We start from the raw sequence: 11,101 nt of genomic DNA on the forward strand, positions 1-11,101 counted from the left end.
GCGGGCCGCGCGGTGGCCGCCGCGCTCCCTCGGAGGCGGAGTCGGTGGGCGGCCGGGAGAGGAGGGTGCGGGAGGGTGACAGCGAGGGACGAGCGCGTGAGGAGCGAACTAGTTCGCCTTTCTAAGCAGACCGCCCGGGAGAGGAATGGCGAAGGGCGGGTCGCGGTGGAGATGGCAAAGGTCGGAACTCTGTACCTTCTGCCTTGGATATTGGCTTTAATAATGATGCCAAGTCGGGGAATTCTCTTTTTGGGGGTCAGAGGGATTTGAGAAACTGTAATTTAGAAATGAGTCCTAATGGAGAGGAAAGCGAATTTGAATTCTTCGAATGAGCTGGACGAGGTGCGCCGAGGACCGAAGGTGTGGGTGGGGGAGGACAGTGATGTGCTGGTACCCGAGTTGTGTTGATGTTGTGGGCCCCGTGCTGCTGCAGCAGCTCGCCTCGGAGCGGAGTTCCGGGTGGGGAATTCTGCTCTTTGGAATGAGTGTACTCACCTGCATCAGGGTTGCTTCCTCAGTCATGTCCCAATTTTGAAATTTACATTCCTTGTGTTTACCCTGGCGAGGTAACGATGGGAGGCGGAACACTGTGCAAAGAGCAACAGGCCCGGGATTTAAAAATGCCAACCAAGTATTCATTCATTCGTTCATCGTATCTTGATCAATAGCGCCTGCTGATGGTCACATGGGATTGGCTAACTGAAGAGCTGATGGCATGATTTAGTTTTCAGTGTTTTTTTCAAAATGTTTTCGTGTACTTTTTCATAAAGTTATTTATTGGAGGAATCAATTTGCTGGGGCTCAGGAGTAGCCCAATTTTAGAATCTTATGTCTAAGTAGGTAAAAATTACAGAAGAGCCGAAACCGGTTTGGCTCAGTGGATAGAGCGTCGGCCTGCGGACTCAAAGGTCCCAGGTTCGATTCCGGTCAAGGGCATGTACCTGGGTTGTGAGCACATCCCCAGTGGGGGATGTGCAGGAGGCAGCTGATCGATGTTTCTCTCTCATCGATGTTTCTAACTCTCTATCTCTCTCCCTTCCTCTCTGTAAAAAATCAATAAAATATATTTAAAAAAATTACAGAAGAAATAACCACAAATTGTTGGAAAAAGAAATAGTCTTTACTTTCTTATTTTGTTAAAATCCCGTGGAAGTTTATTTATTTATTTTAATATTTATAGTACACAGTTGCTTTGCCTTGTTTTAAGCACACGTGTTACTAGAAATCAAGGTTAACACGTACATGTAAATAATATGCACATACATACATAACGGTGTGAATACTTGCAATATTAAAATAAAGTACTATTTTCTTTTGCAAAAGCCTTGCCATATATTGAACTACTCCCCCAGAGAAAATATAATACAAAGAGTCCCGATTCTTCCTTTAATTAAATTGTGACATTTTGGAATATGATCAACCTTTCTGTGCTTCAGTTTCCTCACCTATGATAGGAGGAAAGCGTCTCTCCCAGGGTTGGCTGTTGTGAGCCTAAGAAAGTTAATAGTTATGAAATTACTTTAAATAGGTTGAGAGGGCTATATTTCTGTGAGGTAGTAACAGCTCCCTCTGCCCTTGTGAAATGCTTTATTTGCACATCTCATGGCATTTACACTTTCTACCTTATATTTAGCTTTTTATGTACCTGTTTTATCTCCTCTGGAGGGAAGGATAGGCCCTTCTCTGATTTTATCTTTAAGTTTATGGCAAATTTAAAGATAAAATTCGAGGATTTTATTTTCTGGGTAGAATATTGATACTGCAATATTTATTAAATGAATAAACATTGCATTCTAATTAGAAAAATGGATTCACATTACAACTTATCCAAATACACTTGTTACCTGTGGTGTAACATTCTCGGAGATATCTCTCTCTATATAAAAACCTAATATGCAAATTGTCCCCTCGGGAGTTTGACCGGGAGACTAAGAGTTCGATCACTCGCTATGATGTGTGCTGACCACCAGGGGATGGCATGGAACTAAGGAAGGCCCCAGCTGGCAGCGGAGGAAGGCATGCCCTGGCAGCTGAAAGGCTTTGATCAGCCCTGATCGCCAGCCAGGTCTAGGGACCCTACCTGTGCATATAAAAGGCTGATATGCTAAGTGTCCCTCCTACTGTCTGACCCGTCACTATGACACACACTGACCACCAGGGGGCAGACGCTCAATGCAGGAGCTGCCAAGCTGCAGTGACTTGGCGGCTGCAGTTCTTGGGTGACACACCCCAAAACCAGAGAGGAGAGAGCCCAATTCCTCAAGGGGCTGCGCGATTCCACCTTCGGCTGTGGGTCATGTTGTTGCTGGGGCACTGTTGGTCCCGAATCTGGTTTACTGCACACTTGTGTTTGCGTTCCACACCCTATACAACAGCAACTTTGCAGAGTGCCCTCTCGCACTCCAGGACCCCTCGGGGGATGCCGGAGAGCTGATTTTGGCCTCATCCCTGCAGGCCAGGCTGAAGGACCGCCACCTGCTGAGGGACCCCACCTGCTGGAGGGACCCCTCTCACTCTGCAGACACTGGAGAGGGACTGTGAGAGGTTGGCTCCAGGGCGTGTCTGGCCCGTCTCACCCAGTCCCGCCCCACCAGCCACCTTCTAATTAATTTCCTTTCAGTGTGCACGAATCTGTGCACCAGGTCACTAGTATACTAGTATATATAACTGCCTGTCATGTTGAATTTAATTATACAGTAAGACTTAAGTATTTGGCCTGCCCACATAATTTTTTTAAAAAGGCACAAAATGTTTGAAATTAACTTATAGTTTCTTTGAATTTAATTGATTAAAAATTTGTTTCCAGGCTAGGCAGATTTAGATTAGTTAGGTTTTTTTAAAGCTTTTTAAAAAATTGGTGAAGGATGAAATTTTCTTGCCATTGTTATCTGCAGTGGAAAGCAACGGGCTTTGAATAGGCCAGGAATTGATGTAGGTCAGCAATTTTCAAACTTTTTCTTCTCATTGGCACACAGAAACTAATGACTAAAGTTCTGCAGCACCAACTGACAAAAGAATAGGTATAATTTTGATTCATTCACACTGGATGGCTATTGTGTTGGCTGTTGTCAGTTTTTAATTTGACAATCTAAGGCTACGGTTCTCAACCTGTGGGTCGCGACCCCTTTGGGGGTCGAATGACCCTTTCACAGGGGTCGCCTAAGACCATTGGAAAACACATATATAATTACATATTGTTTTTGTGATGAATCACTATGCTTTAATTATGTTCAATTTGTAGCAATGAAATTGGGGGTCACCACAACATGAGGAACTGTATTAAAGGGTCGCGGCATTAGGAAGGTTGAGAACCATTGATCTAAGGGAAAAGAGGTCAGTGCCCCTGATGAAATAGTCAGATATTGCATGTTTTAAAAATTCTTGTGGCACACTGGTTGATAATCGCTGATGTAGGTAAATGTCAGGATATTTGTTACTTGTTTTTTGTGTGTGTTTATTTTGTTGTTCAGTTTTAATTGTATTTCGTCTTAGTAACAATTTCAAACTCTTAATTGATGGCTGGGAATGATAGAGGTTTCCCATACTTATGTAGTTTCATCTATTCCTTCCTTCCTTCCTTCCTTCCTTCCTTCCTTCCTTCCTTCCTTCCTTCCAAGATTTTTTAAAATAGATTTTTAGAGAGAGAGGGAGGGGAGAGAGAGAGAGAGAGAGAGGAAGAGAAACATTCATGTTAGAGCGAAACATTGATGGGCTGCTTCCTACGCTTTCCCTACCTGGGAATCGAACCGGCAACCTTTTGGTGCACAGGACAATACTCAACAAATGAGCCACATCAGCCAGGGTCCGTCTATTCTTTTACTTCACATATGGATTTTACTAGATGTAGTCAATGTTCATCATAATTAATTGTGTTGACTTATTGATTAGAGATTCATTTATAGTTCATTGCTTTGTAAAACTGGTGTTAAGTGCTTTTTATGTTCAGGGCACATTATTAAGTACTATAAAGTTGAGCAGATTAATATGTGCACAAATAACTCAGTCTGTAGATTGCCTGATATTTTGTCCTTTTCAAGTTTGAGGATGAAAAAAGCACATTTAGATAGATGGTTAAGAAAACATTTTGTTTGTTTCTTTTTCTATTAGGACTTATTAGGAGTATTAAAAAGCTATGAAAAGCTTCTGATATGTAGCAATAACTATGTAGAGCATCTGATTTTTATTTGGGTATTCTTGTGGTAGTAGTTTTCCTTGAACATTTTTACTACCAATTTTTCTACCCTAGGAGCTAGTGTGGTCAAAATATTATATTACTTGGATAGTCTTCAGATATAACATACAAATCCTCTTTGCATTTGAAGAGGAGTTCTTCAGTTTAATTCTTCCATGTGTGCTGTTATTACTTTTACTTAAAAATGATCTCAAAAACAAATTTAAATTGATTAAAACAAAATGCTAATAATTTATAGAATTATAGAATGTAGAGTCATATAGGTTATCTACAGATGCTCCTTGATGGGGTTATGTCCTGCTAAACCCATCTTAAGTTGAATATATTGTAAGTTGAAAATGCACTGAGTAGACCTAACTTTTGAAGGAACATCCTAGCCTAGGCTACCTTAAACATGCTGAGAACACTTACATTAGCTTACAGTTGGGCTAATGTGATTTCTTTAAAAAAAATTTTTTTTAATTTATTGATTGATTTTAGAGAGAGAGAAAGAAAAACACCAGTTTGTTGTTCCACTCATTCATGCATCACTGGTTGATTCTTGTATGTGCCCTGACCGAACCCACAACCTTGGCTCCTCTGATGATGGTCTAATCATGAGCTACCCGGCTAGGGCTGGGCTAATGTAATTTCATCTCAAGAGTAATTGCTTTCCTTTTCTCACCAGCAGCAAGTGACATGGCATATTGTAGACCTGATGGGATGGGAAAATACAAAACACAATATCCAAATAACTCTGGCAACACAGTACATTGTAGGATATCTGCTGTTTATTCTTTTGATCACGTCATTTTTGTTTTGTTTGTTTTTTGTTAATCCTCATTTGATATTTTTCCATTGATTTTTAGAGAGAGTGGAAGGGAGGGGGAGAGATGGAGAGAGAGAAATATCAATGTGAGAAAGACACATGGATTGGTTGCCTCCCGCATAGCCCTGTTCTGGGATAGAGCCTGCAACTGAGATATGTGCCCTTGACTGGAATTGCTGGAATCAAGCCTTAGGTCCACCGGTTGATGCTCTATCCACTGAGTCAAACCGACTAGGGCTTGATCAAGTCTTTGGGAGCCTTGCTCACTGCCTCTGCCCAGCATCACAAGAAAGTATTGCACTGCATATCGCTAGCCCAGGAAAAGGTCAAAATTCGAAATATGGGTTCTATTGAATGCCTATCACTTTGACAACATTGTAAAGTGGAAAAAGGTCATCCGTAGAACAAATGTAAATTGGGGGCTATCTGTAGTCTTACCTTGTTTTACGGTTTTTCTGAGGGCCACAGAAATGAAGTGATCTGTCTAAATTGTAGTGGGGCACTAGCAGGATCTAGTCTTTTGACATCCAGTGTAGCGCTCCTTTCATTACACCATATCATCTATGGCAGCAATTTTTAACCAGTGTGCCACAAGAGTTTTTAAAACATGCAATACCTGACTAAGTGGTCGGGGCACTGACCTCTTTTCCCTTAGATTGTCAAATAAAAACATGACAGTGGCCAACACAACAATAGCCACCCTGTGTGAATGAATCAAAATTATACCTTTTTTTTGTCAGATCAGTGAAAAATGTAACATATTTTTTGGCTTGCCACAGAATTTTAGTAATTAGTTTATATGTGCCACTAGAGGCCTGATGCACAAAATTCATGCAAGGGGATCGACCCTCGCAGCCCTGGCTTCGTCTGGAAGGTTGTCTGGAAGGTCATCTGGATGGTTATTCCGCTGTTGGGCTCTCCAGTCTAACTAGCATATTATACTTTTATTATAGATGAGAGAAAAAAGGTTAAAAATCACTGATCTATGGGATTATTCAATGTGATGATTGACAGTTACTTAAAAATTGGGGTGGATGGGAATAAGAGATCATTTATTCAGCTTAGGTATTGAATTTAAGGTATTTCTTAATTTTAAATTTCTGCAATAAAATCAGCAATATGATCACTGGGAATTACCTACTTTGCTTAATTGTCAAATCTGTTATGATAAAAAAATGTTTTTGAGATTATCTGGACCTAGTGATATATATTTTTTAAAACTATATTTTTATTGATTTCAGAGAGGAAGGGAGAGGGAGAGAGAGTTAGAAACATCAGTGATGAGAGAGAATCATTCATTGGCTGCCTCCTGCACACCCCCTACTTGGGATAGGGCCTGCAACTTGGGCATGTGCCCTGACCAGGAATTGAACTATGATCTCCTGGTTCATAGGTCTACGGTCAACCGCTGAGCCATGCCAATGGGGCTGGACCTAGTGATATTTTATGAAATTAAAACTATTACAAGAAATTTTGTTATGCCAGTGGTTACCTCTGAGAACTAAACATCGATTATAAATTAGCTATTGTTTGCTTCACTAACTCTAAAACTTTTTTTTTAAACTTTTAATTTTTTTGATTCAGCTGGAATTTATTTCTGGGTGCATGGTTTTTCTACCAAATAGCCAGAATGTCAATGCTATTTAGTGAATAATCCAACCTTTAGATTTGCAACCTTCATAATTTATTCGGAATGTGTTTGGAACTGTTACGTTCCACAGTGGGGCCTTGACTTACGAGTGTCCTGACTAACAAGTTTTTCGAGATACGAGCCGTCTCTCGGCCGATTTTTTGCTTTGAGCTGCGAGCTAAAATTCGGGTTACGAGCCAGCTTCAGATACCCCACCGCTAGTTGGCGCAGCGAACGTCACAGTGAACGCCACAACAGCAGCCCAGCATCACGTGTCTCACTTGTTCACTTTAAGATTTGACATACGAGTAATTTGAGTTACGAGCTCCGTCACGGAACGAATTAAACTCGTAAGTCAAGGCCCCACTGTATTATGTTCTCTTGATCTTTTGTTGTATATTACCATATCCTTTAAAATATTATTGTTTCATAATTGTAATACTGGGAGGGTTAGTCACCTGTTCATTATGTTTTTTTTCAGCCTTTGACAGTTCTTGTCTGTTTGTTTTGGATGAACTTTAGAATCATTCTGTGAAGTTCAAAAAGAAATCCTGTTGAGATTTTTATCGGGAATACTGACTATTGATTGGGAATATTGAATTTAAAGGTTAATTTTGGGGAAATTGGCACCTTTATGTACTTACTATCCTCTAACAGATTTCCATATTCTCAGTGGATTTTCAAACTTTAATTCAATTAAGTTCTGTACATCTCTTATTTATTTTGTTAAACAAATACGGTAGGAAGTCAAACAGTTTATATTCAATGAGGGAGACAGAGTACATACATATAATCAAGTAAAACTAAATAATTCATTAGATTATGATTAATCCTGTAAAGAACAAAAAGGGTGATGTGATTGAGAGTAACTGGTGGGAGCCTACCTTATAATGTGGTTGGGAAAGGCTTTTCTGAAAAGATGACATTTGAACTGAGACTTAAGTCTGGGGAGAAGTCAGCCACGGGAATAAGTCAGGAAGAATGTTCCAGGCAGAGAGTAAAGGACAAAGACGAGGCAAAAAAGGGTCCTGCAGAATGAAAGATCTGTAAGGAAGCTTCTGTTGCTGGGGCCTACTGAACAATTGGGAGAGAAGCAGGCCAGATTGGTCAGGACTTGTGGGCCCTAGTGAGTATTGGGATTTTATTTGAAGTTGCCTGGTAAACCCTGGGGAGTTTTAAGCAGAACATGTTCTGATTCCTGGTTTAAAAGAATGCTTTGATTTTTCTGTGGAGAAAGTATTGAGGTAGGAAGTCCATTTAGGAGTTTCTTGCAACAAGAGATGAAGTTGGGGGAGTTAAGATGGAGAAGAGTTGGAAGGCTTGGGGGAAGTGTCCGGAGTGGAAGGAAGAAGAGGACTTGTAGTTGGAATGGGTGTTGTTTGAGAGTTAAGCACTGTTAGGTGCTAGGGAGGCCATATAAGCAAAACAGAGATCATACCTGCCCTTACAGGTGTCTAGTGATTTTATTTTTAGATACAATTCAATAAATTTTATTTTAAGTTAATTGTGATTTTCTACTTTATTTTGGTACATACCTGGAAATAGAGGCTGTTCATTAGTCTTGTTTTATTTTGCTTCATAACTTTTAGCAGTGTGTCTCTGTTTTTGGGTCAAAGGGGAGGCACCAGAACATGATCTTTAAGATAGCTATCTCTGAGTTAAAAAAAATTACCTTGGAGAAGTTACTTATTTAGCCTTTTTGAAACCTTAACACTTGGAGTGCGGGAAACGAGTTAAGTCGGCTCGCGTGAATTGCGCGTACTCCGCGGGAGCCGTCTTTAACTCGGTTCATATAGATTTGCGGTGGAGTGCGGGAAACGTGTAAACTCGGGCCGATTGTAACTGCGTATTACCAAATATTTGTTTGTAATCCACCCTTTTGGTGGATGGAACAAAACCAAAAGACAGAGCCATCTTATATTTTGGCGGGAAATTCACCCGCACTCCATTAATTAGGGAAAATAATGGAACTAGTGTTTTAGGTGAGCTTTTGTATGGCCAAGCTGTAAGTGCATTGCCTAGTACATAACAAAAGCTCAATAAATAATAACTTTTTATTATTCTCTTTAGGTATTGTCATATATATTATGACAAGCTTCTAGAGTTCAAGTTTTTGTAATCTTAATACACTGTTCTCTTTTGTGTTAATGGAGGAGAAAATTGGCAGATAGTTGTCCATTTTGGCTTTTTAAAATATATGATTTCAGAGAGGAAGGGAAGGGGGGCGAGAGAGAGAGAGAGAGAGAGAGAGAGAGAGAGAGAGAGAGAAAGAAAGAAACATCAATGATGAGAGAATTATTGATCGGCTGTCTCCTGCACGCCCCACACTGGGGATGGAGCCTGCAATCCGGGCATGTGCCCTTAACCAGAATCAAACCCAGGACCCTTCAGTCCACAGACCAACGCTCTATCCACTGAGCCAAACCGGCTAGGGCCATTTTGGCTTTTAAATATATATATATTCATTCTTATAGTTGAAAGAGTGACTATTGCTTAACTTAGTTCAATATAATACAACTATACCCCCAAGTTCTCAGATGTGTGTTATGTACTGCTCTCTTGGAAAACTTTTCTTTCTTATTTTATTTATGTAGGGATAAAGCAGAATTTTTTTTAATTAAAAAATTATTTGTTGAATGTCTGTATCCTTAGATTAATCAAATAATTATGCCCTTATTCTTGTGTTTCCTTCAATATCAGACTTTATCAATGTAGCATAATTTAACCTAAAAGGCCTCTTCTTTAGCTCCCATTTATCTACTTCTTTTTAAAATATATATATATATATATTTATTGACTTCAGAGAGGAAGAAGGAGAGAAAAACATTAATGATGAGAGTATCATTGATCGGCTGCCTCCTGCAAGCCCCCTACTAAGGTTGGAGCCCGAAACCCAGGCATGTGCCCTGACTGGGAATCAAACTGTGACTTCCTGGTTCATAGGTTGATGCTCAACCACTGAGCCACACGGGCTGGGCCCTTTCATCTATCTTCTAAGTGAGATGTCATAATGTAAAAAGAGGCTACAGATAAATATCTTATTAATGCCTTCCCACAGAGGAGTCCCCTCCTACTTTTTAAGGGAAGAATAGTTTATACTACAGGAGAAATTTTATTCCAGTTTAGCACCACTCTGATCTTACACAAATTACAGAATTCACTTAGATGATTTCTTGTCTCTCTCTTTCTTCTTCTGAGGGCTGGACTCTGAGATAGCTCAGGAGGTCAGCTTTCTTTTCTTTTTAAATTAAATTAAATTTTAATTTTTTAAGTTTTCAGTTACAGTTGACATACAATATTATATTAGTTTCGAGTGTACAACCCAGCGATTAGACATATAATTTATGAAGTGATCACCCGATAAGTCTTGTACCCATCTGACACCATACAGTTATTACAATATTATTAACTGTATTTCTTATGCTGTACTTTATATCCTCGTGATTATCTTAAGTTCTTAGTTTATTAATCCTCTCATGAAAAACCTGTGATTACCACAGATAAAGTCACTGAAGAATCTTAACTCCTTCTGTTGTCCCATCTCCAGCTCACTTTTTGCAGCACCAATAATGGCCTTTGAACTTCTCCTAATTTTCTTCATGTGTTCCTCTCTTGAGGTCATTGTTTTCTCATACAGGCCATGTCTTGCAAGTCTGTGTTTGGGTTCATTTTTCTTTGGGTAATCCAAGGAATCATAAATCATGCCAAAGCCAATTGTCTTGTCACCAAATACAAAGATGACATTTTGGCTGGTTTTTCCCAAATTTTTGTCTCAGGTACTGTTACCTTTTCAGGGTAACGGGCCTCAATGATCATTTGTTTCCGATAAAGTAGTCTGTTGGTTATGAACTTCCTGGTCCATACAGCTACTGTGTTCTTCATGACAGTGGCCTGTGGTTTAAAAAAAAAATGTTTTATTAATCCTCACTCGAGGACATGATTTTAGAGAGAAGGGAAGAGAGAGAGAAAGAGAGGAGAAAGAGATTGGCTGCCTTTCTGTATGCCCCCCACTGCCAATCATACCTGCATTCTAGGTATGTGTCCTGTCCGGGAATCGAACCCGCAACCTTTCCGTTTTCAGGATGACTTCCAACTGAGCCATCACAGCCAGGGTCGTCACTGTTTTTTGTTTTGTTTTTCAAAAATTTGATTTTGTTGATTTTAGAAAGAGGAAGGGAGAGGGAGAGAGGAACGCCTATTAGTTGCCTCCTGTACTAGGATTCGACAACCCAGGCATGTGCTCTGACCAGGAATGGAAACGACCAACCAACCGAGCCACACCAACCAGGGTCATGATTGCTTTAAAACTGGCAATTCGGGCCGGCTGGTGTAGCTCAGTGGTTGAGGGTCGACCTGTCAACCAGGAGGTCACAGTTCACTTTCTGGTCAGGCCATTTGCTTGGATTTCGGGCTCGATCCCCAGTGTGGGGGGTGCAGGAAGCAACCGACCAATGATTCTTTATCATCGTTT

The 11,101-nt window shown here is 40.3% G+C and overlaps 1 protein-coding gene across 11 annotated transcripts in view; it reads left to right on the top strand.

Annotated features, from left to right (window-relative positions):
- NCOR1 (nuclear receptor corepressor 1) overlaps positions 1 to 11,101 on the top strand; it is a 238,392-nt gene that overhangs the window by 1,066 nt on the left and 226,225 nt on the right. The gene's annotated exons all lie outside the window — the stretch shown is intronic.

Source organism: Myotis lucifugus, unplaced genomic scaffold, assembly GCF_000147115.1.
Source record: "Myotis lucifugus unplaced genomic scaffold, Myoluc2.0 scaffold_355, whole genome shotgun sequence".
Lineage (NCBI taxonomy): Eukaryota > Metazoa > Chordata > Mammalia > Chiroptera > Vespertilionidae > Myotis > Myotis lucifugus.